General features: G+C 35.8%; 1 protein-coding gene across 1 annotated transcript in view; it reads right to left on the reverse strand.

The window, feature by feature from the left end:
• The window catches only part of Malrd1 (MAM and LDL receptor class A domain containing 1), a 475,502-nt gene that overhangs the window by 125,917 nt on the left and 332,162 nt on the right, over positions 1-17,423 (reverse strand). The window lies entirely within an intron of this gene.

The following is a 17,423-nucleotide window of genomic DNA, read 5'->3' on the forward strand; positions in this document are numbered from 1 at the left end:
TATTATTTTAATATCTTGCAACTTAAATTATCCATTTGTTTTTTCAAAATTGTCAGGATTATTTTTGACTTTATATATATTTTTTTATTAACAAACTGAATTACAGAGAGGTTACAGTTTCATACATTAGCCATTGGATACATTTCTTGTACTGTTTGTTACCTCATCCCTCATTCACCCCTCCCACCTCCCCCTTTCCCTTCCCACCCCATGAGTTGTTCAGTTCATTTACACCAAACAGTTTTGCAAGTACTGCTTTTGTAGTTGTTTGTCTTTTTTTTACCCTGAGTCTCTCGATTTTGGTATTCCCTTCCAGTTTCCTAGTTCTATGGAAACGATTGCTGTAACTACTTTCAACGTGCCATATGTAATTGTAGCCTCTATTATTGATGATCTTCTTGTATCACCTTCCTGTGGTTGTACCTACACTTGCTCTGTATCTTATCTGAATATATTGGAAACCGGGTATATTGGTATTAGAACTAAGAATACATTTTATAGCATGGGATATAGTATGTTCTAGCAACATTCAAGTACTATTTTCTCCATCCACACACAGACAAGCGTAATTTGGATTCTGGTGAATCATCTAACTATAACATTCTGAACAATAAAACTGTTGCTCTAATCACTTTGGCAGATAACTGCTGCACTCAGTGATCAATTATTTGTTTTCTCCTAGTTGGTTTATTTCAACTGTGTAGGGCCTAAAACAGCTAAGAGTGTACATTGGGGTAGTGATTGATATTGTATCTTAATTTCTATTGCTCTGATTCCTGTGCTGGCTAAAGTAGTAGTAAGGGGTTATAACTCCAAGGAACTATGATTCTTTGTGTCATCATGCCAATTATTGTTTAGCTATAGTAACTTTTGTGCTCCTCAGTTACCTTAGCAGATGAAAGATCTCTTTATGTAAACTCAATTGCATTTGTTTCCGACATCATTGTCAAAATTTATAAAGCTATTTTTGTGGATACATATATTGATATATCTATATGCACATACCCTATCAAAGTTATGAAAGCATTTTCTAAGTACCATTATTTTTTCCTATGGTATAAGTAATGCATTAGTAATGACAACCTTCCCTACCCTTTTGAAAATTAGTAATTTATGTTTCCTCACATTTTTGTTAATGTGCTTAGAATGTTTTCAATTTTATTGATCTTCTCAAATGATCAACATCTAGTCTCTTTTATTTCCTCTATTGATTTTTTAATATAATTTCACTAATATCTGTTCTAATATTTATTGCTTTTTTACTGTTCACTTTGGATCTAAGTTCTCTTTATTTTCTAGCTTCATATATTAAAGTTTAGATTATTGTGATCTTTCTTCTCTTCAAATATATGCATCTAATCATTGTTGTTATTTTCAATGTACCATGTGAAATTATGCCTTTTTCTTTTGTCTTTCTTCCCCACGGTTTTACCCCTGCTGTCATTGTAACTGATGTTGGTACCCTGGGCATTGTATTGTCAGAACTCGGAAAGGGAAGGGGAACATCAAAATGTCCAGACAAAGAGTAAAAGGTGAACCAATACAACAGCAATACTTACAAGACAATATGCTGTAAACCAACTGTACATCTCGGAGGGGGCAGGAGGGAATTGGGGAGGAGGGAGGGGAGAGAAAAATGAGGGAGGAGGTAACAAAATTGATAGGAAAAATACTGCTTTATGTATGAAACTGCAACCCTCTGTAAAGCACTTTGACAATTAATTCTTTTTAAATTTTTTCTTTATTGTCACAGTGTGATACGGAGGGGTTACAGATTCATATGAAAGGCAGTGAGTACATTTCTTGTTCTACTTGTTACCTCCTCCCTCATTTTCCTCCCCCCCTCCTTTTCCCCCTCCCCCCATTAAGGTTCATCTTAATGTCTATAATATGAGTGTCTTAGTGATTATTACATGTGAATTTGAGAAGGATGTATATTCTGCTCTTGTCTCATGAAATAATACACAGATTATCAGTAGATTCATCAGTAGATTTAATTTTCTCTTCAGTTCAACCACATCCTTCCTGATTTCCTTTCTGACATATCTGTACTTTGGTGATAGACACATTTGGTTTTTCCAATTCATTCACTACTCCTTGCAACTTGATTATGTTTAGATTAACTAATTTTACTTTTCTGATACTAAGCACTAATATATTAAAGGTTATCTTATTTTTGAGAATACTGATAACTTCATTACTATGTAATATTCCTATATGTCACTGATAAATTTCTTGCTTCAGAGTCTACCTTGAATTCCCCTGTTCATCTGATTAATGTTACCGTGGCATCTCTTTCTTGATCTGTATCAGACTTTTAACCTATCTATCTTTTTTATATTAAATATAGGTTCTTTATTGCCAATAGACATTTGGGATTTTTTTTTCTATCTGACAGTTCTATCTTTCAACTGGTGAACTTAGACTATCAATGTTTGAAGTGATTACACACAAAGTGGAATAAATATCTACCATAATTGTTTCTTCTTTGCATTTGTTACTTTTTTCTCTAATTTTTAAAAATCTTTGTTTAAATTTTTTTTGCTCCAACTACATATTTTACATGATTATAACTTTTATCTTCTCTTAGTATATTAGGTATACATCTTTAAAACTCACCTTTTTCTAATAGATGATTTTCATCTTGTAAAATAAATTACAGTTAACCCAAGTCCTCCTTCATCTGTCTTGGTAGCTCTTGGTGAATAGAGCCCGTACTGGCTGATGGAGGCCCCATCTGCATCCCCATCTCTTATTGCACTGCTGGCCATTGTTGTTCCCCTTGGCCACTTAGGTTCTGGCTAAATTGATTATTTTGTGGACAATAACTGTTAAGAAGAGAATGCACTACAAGAATTTTTAAATCACAGTCTTTGGTCCAAGTAAGCTGATCTCTCATCCACCCCTTCACTTCTCCAATACGAAGCCCCTTCACTTCTCCAACACGAGGCACACTGCCTTTTCCTTAGGACCTTGTGTCTCTTATGAATCCAAGAAGAGATTGATTTCCAGTTGTTCAGCTTTTAAATTTTTTAAAGTTTTTTTAAAAAGTGTGGCTGGAAATAAGTCCTTCCAACTTCCACACATGTTGAGTAGGACCTACAAATGTCTTGGATATAGTTTCTAAAAACTTGTTGAAAATACTCCACTTAGACTGGTTTCTAAAAGCTAGAAAAAGAATCTCAATTGCAAGAAATAATCAGCACACACAACCTAAGAATTACTGCAATTATGAATGCATAAGATGATGCTAAGTGAAATGAACTCCATGTTATGGAAACGACTGTTATATCACTGTTGTAATTACTTTCAATATGCCATGTGAAACCGTAAAAATAAATAAATGAATAAAGCAAAAATATTTCCTTAAAATAAAAGAGGAGGAGTGGGGCAAATGAGCAACTAGTAGTATTTTTCCTGCAGCCTTGGTAAGTGTTCTTTCCTTCTGGAATTCCATTTGAAATATATGGTATGTACTAGAAAGTATGGGATCAGCAGAAGCGAGAAAAATATTTAATTCTTTCATGTAAAAATATTTCTTAAAAATCTACATTTTTTTCAAAGATATCACTTCTGTATTTCCTTAGCTGGAAAATGAAGATGTGTCTTTTACATGGAAGAAATATACTCATACTCTGTCTATAAAAGCCTAAACCCTGTGGCTTATTCTTTTGAAATATATTTTCTTTAAATCCATGCTACCTCTTATTAAATAAGAATATCTACATTTTCGAATTCACATTTGAGGACTTCCAATATGTATTTATTTAAGCATTATCAGATAATTAGAAAACATTCTGAATAAAAAATGCTCAATGAGATATAGTAACTTTTTAGAAAATGGTTGTACAAGGGAATTACAATTCAATGTGTCCAAACATCTAGGGCTTCAGTTCAGAATCAACCTTTCATAGTTCTCTCCACCATCTACCCCTTTCACCAGATTCATTTCACATTTACTACATTTATCATATCTGTACACTGAGTACTCTTGCTTTACTTGTCACCTGTTTATTGTCTACTGCCCTCCTAAGCTCTAACCCTTCCACTTTCAGCTTCTGGACAATCCTTTCGTGAAACTGTTCCTTGTTCCACATGATGATTCCATGGAGGAATGGGGAAATATCCCTGGAAAGTTCTAGATGTATTCCTCCAGTATTAGGTGTGAGGAAATTTCCTTGCAATAGACCAAAATAAGTAGTTAATTAGCAAATATGTTTGTATAAAATTATTTTATATTCATAGCTTAACTGTCAAATGATGTAACATATTTAATAAAAACTCTACATACTTCAATCTACAAAGAAAAGACCATGTTTAATTCAGAATTTAAGTAGCTTTTTTCAAGCTTAGTGCTAAAATGACATGGAAATTCAAATATGTAAAGCAGTAGGAGCAGGAGTAATTATGTTCTTCAACTCAAGTTTAATTGGTTTTTATAAAGTTTAGAATTGAATTTTGATTTGAAACTTTATATTTTAGTAAGTGTATTATTTAGTAAGTGTATTCCTCTAGCTATATAAATATGATAGAACTTTCCTACCTCAAATGTTTCTTGTGCCTAATCTTAGTCCTCTATTGTTTTTATAGTGCTACATTAAAGGTTGCATACCAACATGAATTAATTCTAAAAGCTGTGATCTCTCTGCCTTCAAATCCTAGACTAATTGAAATTACAAAAGTCTTGGGGACTTCAAAATTATTCATAGTACACCATGACATAGGTAATGTCTTCATTTAAGTTACTCAAACAACTAAGAAGTAATGGGTACAAATGGAAATGACAGCCTTTGTATTGCCTCATTCCCAAATACCCAGCAGTTAGTTTCTACTAAAGTTTGTATGTGCCTATGCTGGGCAGTACTGAATTGATTAAATTCTGAATTCCAATTTATCATCATCTTCATTTCCCATCTAACTTTGATTTTCCCCAGTAACTTGTTTTTGTCACAGCAGCTACTGGAAACCATTTTTGCATAGATACAATATTATTAAGAGAAATGGCATGCAACCTATGTGTGTAATTTAATGCTACATCACAAAATACAGTGCAAAGTGATTAATTATTCCTTGCTGATGATAACCTATTATTTCACCACAGCAAATGTATTCAGTTAAGGATAAAACAGTGTCATGTAAGGCTTGCTATCAAGAGCTGGAAATTTCTTTCACTATTTAAGGAATTATTTTATTATCCCTTTAATATTTATCTTTCTTTTACTAAAACTCTGGGCTGAGTTTAAAAAGTATATCCCCACATAGCTTGCTGCACTTTATGTACTGAGGTTTTGGGTTTTTAGAATCCTGCAGTTGAACACAAAAATTATAAGATCAGTTCCTAGCTCAAATATTAATTCATGTCACTGCGAAACTGTATGTACTTTAACACAAGAATACAAGAGGTTGCATGGAATTATACAAGTCAGTATTGTAAATTAATTTTGACAATTGTGTGCATGTCTAAGTGTATGTGTATGTGCTTGCACACATGCTTTATGCTCTTGCTTACGTTTTCTACTCATGGCTGGAGCTCTACCACTTGAGCCAAACATCTACTTCTGACTTTTTTGCTATTTACCTTGGAGATAGAAGTTCACCGACTTTTTTTGCCTGGGCTGGCTTAGACCTGTGATCCTTGGGTCTCAGCCTGGGGAATAGCTAGGATTACCATCCTGGAGCAATTGGCCTTGTAATTTTTAATTCTGGAATTACAGTATCAAAGGCTGAGTTTGGAAGGGGACAATTTATTTTAATGCCATGATTTTCTCTTGAGATTCATAGAAGTGAAATGTTGTTTAGTCTCTTGAGAATATGAATAGAAATATACAACTTACCCAGACACTATGCTCTGAATCACCAAGTTTTAAGACCTTACCTAGAAGAAACCTTAAGAAATAAACTCATTCTTTATTGGAAAAGCTTAGACTAGACTTGTTTTTAAACATATAAACTTATAGTTGTTTCATTGAAAACTCCCTATTTTTATTTACAAAAATCCTTGAGGAAGGTCAGCTAGGCCTCCCACAGTTAAGAATTTGTTAAAGCCCATAATAAAGACAAAAATTCACAGAGGTGTTATGTATTTTGGATTTAATAGTGAGTCCTTACACAATTCATTTCTCTTTTTTTTCTTTTTATGCTGGTTTTAGGGCTTGAACTCAGGGTCTGGCTGTTGTATGTGATTTTTTTTTTTTTCTTAATGCTAGACTTCTACCAATTAAGCCACAGAGTCTCACAGGCTTTCCCGCCTAGTCTGTCTTTGAAATGTGATTCTCATATCTCAGCTTCTTTAATAGCTAGGATTACATGTGTGAGCCACCAGCACTCAGCTAATTTCATTTTTAATATCTGATTCTAGAATAATCAGCAGTCTTCACAGGACAAGCATTTATAGCATCATTTTCTAAAAAATTTATGTTTGAATTGGGGTCTGACTTTTTCCTCTTTTCTCACTCTATCCTAAATATTTTATGCACACTTTCAGCATATCAAAATGGGTTTGGTTCAAATCAAAATGATCACATGACATGAGAATGACCAAAATATGTCAGCCACATGCAGGAACCATCAGCACAGGTCATTTAACTCTGGTGCCAGCAGAAGCAGCAGATTTAATTTGTCTTTAGATGTGGATAGTTACAATCTTCATGGTAGAGTTCATGAATTATTGTGTAATGAGTTTGATATTTCCTTTTGATAAAAAGGATAGCAAATACTTTTGAAAGACAGATTTTTTTTTCCCCCACTTAGCATCATCTTATGTGTTCATAAGGGTATAGCTATTGAGCTCTTGTGGGCCTCTGCTGTGACTTGCCTAAACCTGTGATAATTATTCCCTATGAGGGAAACCATAGAGTCCATGTTTGTTTGGGTCTGGCTCACTTCACTTGGTATAAATTTTTTTCAAGTCCTTCCATTTCCTTACAAATGGGGCAGTGTTATTCTTTCTGATAGTAGCATAAAATTCAATTGTGTATATGAACTCCATGTTATGGAAACGAGTGTGACATCACTGTTGTAATTACTTTCAACATGCCATGTGAAATCGTAACTTTTTTTTTGTATCTCCTGCCTGTGGTTGTCTCACGCTATCACTGTATCTCATCTGAGTACCCTTCATACTGTATATACTAGTATTAGAACTAGGGAAGGGAAAGGGAATATAAAAATTGAGAGACAAAGGATAAAAAGACAAACAACTCCAAAAGGAATACTTACAAAACCATTTGGTGTAAACCTACTGGACAACTCATGGGGGGAGAGGGAAAGAGGGAGGGGAGACAGGGGGAAATGAAGGAGGATGTAACAAATTGTACAAGAAATCTAGCCACTGCCTTACGTATGAAACTGTAACCCCTCTGTACATCACTTTGACAATAAATAAGTAATTATTAAAAAAGAAAAAAAGGACAGCTATATTTTTTACAGTGCAGTGCCTAGGAAGAATCATATTCTCTTGCACTAGGGTCAAATCACAAAAATGAGTTCCCACTTAAAATGACCTGGATTCACTCTCTGCTTTAAACTGGAGGCAATTTTCATCTTTTTTTTCCTGCTCATAAAATAAAGCTGCCTAAATGTTCCAAAATGCTATGCAATATACTTTCCCTTTCAAAACAGTGAATTCTCCCTCCTTCAGAGTGAGACTGGCTGTGTCTATCTCTACAACCTCTACAATTTCTGCCTGTCCTTCACTCTAAAATAGAAGGGTATGTAATGACGACCAGTTCAAATGCCCTCAATTTCTCTGTGGACTTTCATTTTCTCCCCAGCTCTCCAAGGGGCCCAAGGGTCTGACTGTTCATGTCTGCAATTTTTACAGGCTGTGGAATCTAAACTCATTCAGAGAAAACAAAACTTTCCTCTGAATTGTCATAACGTACACCACATTGGCATTATTTCTATGGTAAAGTAAATTTCCATCATGATATCTGATAACAATGTCTATTCCATATTACTTTCATTTTTATTATATATATTTTTTACTATCATGAAGCAGTTGTGCATAGGGGTTTTAATTCGGCATGGCAGTTTAGGAGTACAGTCATGGTGATTAATGTCACCCTTTCATTGTTCTCCCCCAAATCTCCCAACCTTACCCTCTGCCTCAGGTTCTTTGTTTCCATTTTCATATTCATAAACTGGATATTAAAACTGCTTTCACATTTCTTCCATTTGATTTTGGGAAGAACTATACATTGACTGCATTATGGTAGTTCTTTATTTCTACTTTCCCCAACATTTTATTCTTTAGGCATTATTCTCTTTTTAGACCATTTGTTATCTATTTAGACAAAAAAACACTTTTCAACAGGTTGTCTCGTTTTGGTGCATTAACTGTTAAGCTCAATACCACACATTTTCCCTGTAGTAGCATCCATCAGACTGAAAGTGAAGCTTCTACTTCTGACAAGGCTGTACAGGGTTTCATCTCATTTTGATTTCCTAATTTTCTCAGTGGTAAGAAGAACTCAATCACATGAATGGAATTAATTTGCTCTTTCTATAGGTTTTAATTTTTCTTTTCTTTTTTTTTTCAGTTCTGGGGTTTGAAATCATGGCCTGCAATTTACTAGAGAGGTACTCTAACCTGGAGTTACATATTTACACATTCTCTCTCTCTCTCTCTCTGTCTCTCTCTCTGTTCTGTCTCTCTCTTCTGTCAGTACTGGGGCTTTAACTCAGACTTTTGTGCTGTTGTTTGGCTATTGTACTTAAGGCAGCGCTCTACCACTTGAGCCTCACCTCTATTTCCTGAACTAGTTAGTTTTGAGAGAGGTGTCTGCTTCCTACCTGGCCATGTAACTAGAATACAATCCTCCAATGTTTTCCTCCTCAGTGTAGGATGGTTGGCACATACTACCCACCCTATTTCTTCATTGAGATGAGGTTTCAATGAAGCCTGCCCAGGCTGGCTTAAAAACACCATCACTCTGATCACAGCTAGGAGAATAGGTTCATGCCACCACATGCAGGGTAGGTGAAAAATGTGTCTGGTGAGCCAGGTGCTGGTGGCTCACACCTGTAATCCTAGCTACTCAGGATGATCACAGTTCAAAACCAGCCTGGGCACAAAATCCGTGAGATTCTTCAGTTAACCACAAGAGAACCGGACGTGACACTGTGGCTCAATTGGTAGAGTGTTAGCCCTGAGCTGAAGAGCTTACCCACAGGGCCCAAGCCCAGAGATCAAGCCACATGACCGAAAAAAATGTGTCCGGTGAACGTTTTTGCCCAGGATAGTTTTGCATTACATTTCTTTTATTATCAGCCAATCTAGTAGCTAGGACTACAGATGTGAGCCATTGGCTAGGAAAGTGAAATCTTTTAATCCTCATCCTGGAAGATAACAAAGACCTTAATGTATCATTTATTCAAAAAGTTATCATGGGAATCATGCCTTGGCTTAACTCCTTTATAACTTTAATCACATTTACTAAAATGAGACTGGCAAGAAAACTGATTTTGTCATCATGCAAGAAGGAAGAACTAAAAAATAAACTATAAACACTGTTCTTAATATAATCCAAAACTTACCAAAGGCTCTCACTGGTTTAGATTTCAGATCTGTTTTTCTCAAAGGAGTGTAGTCACCAGGGTTCTTACCTAGCATGCAGAAGGGCCTCAGTTGATCATTAGACTTTCTCTCTCTCCCTTCCTTCCTTCCTTCCTTCCTTCCTTCCTTCCTTCCTTCCTTCCTTCCTTCCTTTCTTTCTTTCTTTCTTTCTTTCTTTCTTTCTTTCTTTCTTTCTTTCTTTCTTTCTTTCTTTCTTTCTTTCTTTCTTTCTTTCTTTCTTCCTTCCTTCCTTTCTTTCATCTTTCGTTCGTTTGTTCCTTCTTTCCTTCCTTCCTTCCTTTCTTCCTTCTTTCCTTCCTTCTTTCCTTCCTTCCTTCCTTCCTTCCTTCCTTCCTTCCTTCCTTCCTTCCTTCCTTCCTCCCTCCCTCCCTCCTCCCCCCCCCCCCCCCACAAATCAGGACTGACCAGAATTGCAGAAGTGATGTAGGTATTGGACTCTGTAGGTATTGGAGATACTGGCTTCGAGTCAACTACTGACTACCACTTATTAAATAAATGACCTTGTCAATTGATTTAAATTCTCCTGGGGCTGGGGATATGGCCTAGTGGCAAGCGAGCTTGCCTCGTATACATGAGGCCCTGGGTTCGATTCCCCAGCACCACATATACAGAAAACGGCCAGAAGTGGCGCTGTGGCTCAAGTGGCAGAGTGCTAGCCTTGAGCAAAAGGAAGCCAGGGACAGTGCTCAGGCCCTGAGTCCAAGGCCCAGTACTGGCCAAAAAAAAAAAAAAAAAAATTATCCAAGACTCAGAAGCAATAGGGGATAATTACAGTAAGTAATTTAGCCTCAAGGGGTTGTGGTAAAAATTAAATGTTATAGTACAGGTAGGGTGTTCAGAACACAATTGCAAATTAGTGCCACTCTTCTGGGAAATTTTGAGAAGAGACATAAAAATGATTCAGAAGAAAAAAGAAAATGACTGTCAAGTTATTGATTAGATAACTGCTGCATGAAGACACTGTCCCTTCCATTTCCATTTGGGTGTTAGAAAGATGGGTGAGATATGATGGAGAAAAGTGAAATGCAATGCTACATGCTGTTTAGAAGACAGGCTCTCAGTCAGACAACCTGTGTTTGAGTCCACATTCTGATACTTGAAAACTGTGACTTTAGGAAAATCTTCAAGTCCACTGTCTTACCTTTACCAGCTATTCTATGAAGTACTAAAAATAGGGGCTACATACTCTATCATGGGGGATATGTAGCATAATCCTAAATATATAAAAACAAATATTGACATAGATTGTAAGTGTTATGTAGTTCAATACATAAAAATGGATTCAATTTGGCAAATGAAGAAAGACTTCCAAAAAGGGCTATATAATAACAAGGAACCACAAGTGAAAGACTTGTATTTTATTTTTATATTTCTTATTTATGAAGACACCTCTGTAGAAACTCACATACAACAAGGAAGACAAAAACAAGAACAACAGATGACATCTACTGTTATAGCAAAGGGAAAACCCAATCTAAAATTTACTTGATAAGTATAAAACTACACATCGATATTTTAGTACCTCGGTTCCTTTTACTTAGTACTCAATACATTCTATCAATAAAAAATTACAAGTTCTTCTAAAACAATAAGACCAAATGCTGATTTATACTCCCTGTAGCATATTTTTATCACCAGAGAACAATTTGCAGAAAAATGAGCCTAAATCTGTAATTTTAGTTCTTCAGAAGGTTAACATAGAGATTTGAGGCCAGCAGAAAAATTTCCCTAGGCCCCATCATAAAAATAACCAGCAAAAATGCAGCTTGAGGCATGGCCTATGTAGTAAAGTACCATTCAGTGAATGAGAACACCATAGTTAAAACCTCAGTAATTCCAAAATAATTCAGTTTGGGAAAATTTTGAACTAAAAGGCAATGGGATGCCTCTCAAGAGTCACAGCAATGGGCATCATCATTTAGTACTACACAGACTTGGTCAGTATGAAGAATGGCTTGGTTTATGGAGATATTTGCATTGTAGATGAGTTGCCTTGACATTTGTAGTAGCTCAGGAGGGAGTTAGGGTGACCAGTAGACATTAAAAAAATGGTAATGAAGACTGTGTCAAAAAAGAATAGCTGGAACAATATCCAAACAGAAGGTGGGGAGCTCAAAGCTGGTCTCGATGGTCTATGCATGTGATCATTTGAGCTATCATTGTAATATGTTATATTGGAGAATGCACAGGGAAAACTGAAGTTCAAAGATCTCATGAAATTCAATCACACTGTTCATGATCACAAAACTTTTACCTTACGTTATCAAATATATTAATATTAAATATAAAATGTGGAGATTTTTTTTAAATGACAAAATAAAAGCTTGTTTTTCTCTTGGTGTTAACTGTTAGCAGTCTAAATGTAGTAGCAAGCCTGCCTGGATATTTTCAAAATTTTCCTCATAGGTTATTTTGTGACTTACTACTTGCAATTTAAATATATTCTTGCCAGTTCTCCTTTCATTGGCATAGATATATGGAAGTATCTTAATAGGTTCATGGGTTTTTTAAGGCTAGATTTGTCAAATTTCTGAAAAAAATCTCAGAAATATCTAAAGCTTTACCAAGCCTTTTGTTAAAAAAGTACTAAAAGAAAAACCCTCTATAAAGATGTGAATAATTTAATCAACATCTCTTTTTGTCCTGGTGTAATAACATTATCTTTTTACATTTTTACCAATTCACATTTATCAGAGCGGCCTATCAAATACACATGCCATATAATCATATAAAATCATGCTTATCAAAAAGAACTCCAAGAAATGGAAGCAAGGGGTTTTTATTGTACTGTTTGTGGATTTTTTCTTTATTTCTTTCCTATTTTCTTTGGTTTATTCCCTTCTGTCCCTGTTTTGTATTTCTCTACCCTTTGTCTTGTATATGTTTATCTGATCTGGGGAGGGGAGGGGAAATCACAGAAATGGTGGGACAAAGGGTGAACCAATTCAACACTGAAACCCACTAGACATTATATTGGAAATGAACTATACAATTTGGGGGAGAGTAGTCTTGAGGGGGAAGACTGGGAGAGAATGTGGGAGGCGGGGTCACACTGTTCAAAGGGAAATGTGTGCATTACCTGGCTCATGTAACTGTAATCCTTCTGTACACCAGCTTTAGAATAAAGTTTAAAACAAAAGAAAATGCCAATGGAACTTGCAAGGGAGAGAAAGTGAACAGTGTTAAGAGAGATAATGACAACAACTGAAATGCTACAGTGAGAAAGTAGAGATTCTGGGTGAAAGCAAGACACATTGAAATTTGGAGATATGATGTGAGGATAATGGCAATTACTTAGCTAGTGAGGGACAGTGTGCAACCAGAACATGTACCTAATGACCAAATTCCAGAGGATTAGCCATTAGACCATGGAGGAAGTGATGTCAAGTCCCAAGTTAGAATATGGGGAAAGACGTACATGCAGGTTTTAAAAGTAGGAAGCAAAAAGAATGAATGGCAATATAATATTAGAGGGAAGTAATAAGTCTACGGTCAGGAAAACACATGTTAAAATTTCATGAAGTGGCAGAGAGAGTAAAGGGATCTGCATAATGATCCCAAGTTCTTAAAGAGCTACAGTATACCCACAAGGGAAAAAATGACATTTTATTTCATAAACAATTATTTCTACATGGTCTTGATGAGTAAATTTAATACTTGTGAAGAAATTTTATTTATTCATTTTCTCTTTCACTTTATTGCATCAGGTAGAAGAGCAATGTGATATTTGAAAACAATGTAATGATTGAGTGGTTTAACATTTAATAATAACAATAAAATAAAATAAAATGTGAATAAACACATGAAGAGAGAAAAGGATAAACTTCATGTGTTTTACTGGAAAGTAAAGTCTGTAAATAAGAATGCATTTAGTAAATCCATTTTGGAAAACAAACTATGTTATCTGGATACTCAAAAAAGATGAATTAAATGACTAGAAATATTTTCAGGTCATTTACTTAAAGAGTTTATTCTTGTCATTCAGAATTCATGAGAATTGTCTAATTCATACGCTTTTCACTCAGTATGTTTCTTGTGCATTTCACTATTTTTAAAGTAAATATAATTGCTTTCAATTTAATATAGTTGCTATTCATAGAAATCTTTTAAATGAATGTAGGCAAATAAGCCAAAATAAAGCAAAGCATTTCTCAAATGGTAAACAGAGAAAATAGATTTATGGCAAAAAAAAAACCCAGCTACTGAAATAAGAAATCGGGGGAAAGGCACATTGTTTTGAGGCATTCTGTATAGACAAAAATGAAAAAGAAAGAATGATGCCAATTTCAGAAGAAGAAAAAGATAGTAGAAGAATAGCGATCGATTGCTACACACTTTACCCCATCAAATTACAAGATTTTTAGAAAGTCATGTGAAGGTGTGGAGATCAATACTTGGAAATCCAGACTGTGGCTTCAGAATGACATAGCGCCAACATGTTTGGCTTAACAAGTTCCTTCTGTGTTACTGGGGGGAGTAACGCATCCTCGCAGGCATTCTTTTCCTGCAAACTTCAAGGTCTTGTGAGGGTTAAGCTAAAGGATCTGGTTAAAGTCAGATGTCCAGTGATTAGTACTCAACGAGCAGTAGCTTTGAGTTACCAAGTTTTTGACAGACATATATTATTAAGACATCTATTTAAAAAGATGACATCTACTTTGGTTAGTTTTTCTTGAAATTCGAGAGAAAAAAGTAAGAGATTAAACCTATCATCTTTTCTGCATTAAGTAGAGCCTTAGTAGACTTTCTTTTCACATTCGGTATCTGCCTCCACCTCATTAAGTCTCTCTCTCCTCTCTCTCTCTCTCTCTCTCTCTCTCTCTCTCTCTCTCTCTCTCTCTCTCTCTCTCTCTCTCTCTCTCTCTCTCTCTCTTCTCTCTGGCTATGGATCATCTTGGCCACAGGCCAGCAGTTCAGTAATAAACGTTCTCTCCTGCCTGAATATCGCGTGGCGTTCTCCTTTACCGGCTACCTACTTTAACACCAATGTGGTTTGTCAGCAAAGATATCTAAAAGTTCTTTTCTCTAGCATTGACCATGTGGTGAATATTGGGTTTAACAGCCATTAGCTCAGGCACCATATATGTTAGGTTTTTAAAGTAGGTAGCCGGTAAAAGAGAACGCCATGCGGTATTCAGGCAGGAAAGAAAGTTTATTACCGAACTGCTGGCCTGTGGCCAAGATGATCCATGGCTGGAGAGAAGGGAGAAAGCGAGAGAGAGCGACCCCAACCCAGCCCTGCTTTATTTAGGGCAGGGGCAAGGGGTGTGGCCAAGTGGATTAGGAGGTGACCTCGGGGAAAGGGGAGGTAACTGCCTCCAGGTCTGCAGGTTACCCAGGTAACTGGGTGGAGACTTAATGAGGTGGGGACATCTGCATGTAGCCCTCAGGGAGAGAACCTAACATTTATATTTTTAAAGTTTACTGAAATACAACATACACACACAGCTGATGTATCCTTTATAAGTCTTCATAGGCTTTAATGCCATTTTCCTAGTTGTAGTTATAGTAACTTATCAGTAAAGACTCCACATGAGTCATTAATAGAAATCTGTTCTGAGCTACTAGCATAATTCCAATGCATTACTGAAAAGTCAGATAGGGTAAAAAAGAAGGATTTACAGATTATGCATGTAATGTTGCATTCTGTATATTCCCATTGGTATCCTCAACTGGATTATTTCAACTAATCCTGGCTAGCACATCACATGATCCTTCAAATCACACCTATTTCTATAAGATTAAGGCTCCTAATTCATAAAACTGTGTATTGCACATAAAATTTTACTTTCTAATAACTAAAAAGGAGTTAAATAGCCAATAGGAAATGTATTTCATATGAATACATATATATGTATTAGAATGGATGTATTTGGTTGTATGTGGGAATATGTAATCTTATCATTTTTATTTCTTGATACACATACACATGAAAGTAGTTATACTTGGATATTGAGATAAACAGAATAAATGCTGTTTATTTCTCAGTCCATATCTTCCTCACATGCATCTGATCTGGAATGGGAACTTTCATCCTACACACATGAGGAGTTGGGTGCGAGGAGTATCACAGGCTGGGTAATAAGCCCAAGAATATTTTTCTAATTAGGGGTATGACATTTGTCCATTACACTCAGTTATTAATTTCCTTCAGGGACAATAGTTTTCTTCCAACATTTTTCATCTTTTTCTTATTAGTTGTTACATGTCTTGTAATTCTTACTATCTACTTAAACATATAGACAAGAGTTGTTTTGCTTAGTAAAGGAATGTTCATAGTGTTTATAACAACAAATCATTTTCCCAACAGCTTTAGCTGTTGAATGATCAGCAAGTGCCCTGCATATGGAGGCATAGAGACTACTATACTTCCTTATAAAGTAGGAAGTTCTCATCCTTTTTTTATGTCCTTATAACCTACCTACAGCAATCATGTCCCAACCACAAACTACTACAATTATGGAAGGATCTCTCTAGATGAATCATAGAGATTAATATTTAGAAAACTTATCCAAATGATATTAATATGTACCCAAGGTTGAACACCACTGTTCTCATTTGTTAGGCCAAGGAGTCATAAAGCAAACTTCACTTTACTCTTGGCCAAAATTATCTCCACAAAATCCTATTGCTTTCATACTATGTTACCTCAAGCAATCATCTGTCTCTGTTTCCAGCTGTAATTATCTCATAATAACACCTTCACCAGGCATATGTCCAACTTCGCAGCAGTTTTCTGAATTTTAGCCAGGGGTAAAAATCCATACCTGTGTGTAGCTGATTTTGGAATTCATAATCATTGTGGGGGATATATGGGGTGATGCCATATTCCCAACTTTCCCTGGTGTTTTGAACAATACTTCTTAGGGAATTACCCTGAAGAATTTTTAGGGAAATTTCTTGATATTTTCATTCATTTTCTAGGATGGCAATTTATGATCAGCTAGGAGACCTGCCTTCTTCTGTGTGCATTTCCTTGGCTTGCCGAGGATGCTGTCGCACTGTTCTTGTGCAGCCTTTCCTCTCAAAGTCTTCTCTGTTGTCTTGCCTTATGATGACAGCAATTCCCTTGGGTTAGGGCCCCAATCTTGTGATATCCTATAACCTTAATTAATACTTCCAGGTCTCTGTCTCCAAATATACTCACATTGCCTTAGAGAGAGTATAGAAAGTCTAATCCGCAGGATGCTGTCAACCAAGTATTAAACTAAGTTATATGTGTGGCACAACATATACTTTCAATTGCTGATATACATATGAACATAACAGTAGTTAATATTACTAGAGAATATTTTCAGACTTAGGTGGTGAAAATAGAATATAATAATATAATAATAAGCACACAGGTTTATTAGGCAAGCTATTTCTTTCCAGTGTTTGGTATTTAGCAGGCTATGAGGAAATGTTCATTGCATGAATTAATCTAAATTACTCTGCTGTTACCAATACAGCATGGGCTACAGCCAAGAAACATGTGACCCCAGTCCTTTTTTTTTTTTTTTTTTGCCAGTCCTGGTGCCTGAACTGAGGGCCAGAACATTGTCCCTGGCTTCTTTTTGCTCAAGACTAGCACTCTACCACTTGAGCCACAGTGCCATGTCTGGATTTTTCTATATATGTGGTACTGAGCAATTGAACCCAGGGCCTCATGTACATGAGGTAAGCACTCTACCACTAGGCCATATTCCTAGCCCTGTGACCTCCCTCTTTATCAAGTATTATTTGAACTTATTAAATGCCAAAAGAATATAAAAATTGCCAAAGATAGAGAAATCCCTAAAACTGTACCTAAGGCTGTTAGTATATATATACATATACATATATGTGTATATATGTATATATAAGA

This window comes from Perognathus longimembris, chromosome 18 (assembly GCF_023159225.1).
Source record: "Perognathus longimembris pacificus isolate PPM17 chromosome 18, ASM2315922v1, whole genome shotgun sequence".
NCBI classification, from domain to species: Eukaryota; Metazoa; Chordata; class Mammalia; order Rodentia; family Heteromyidae; genus Perognathus; species Perognathus longimembris.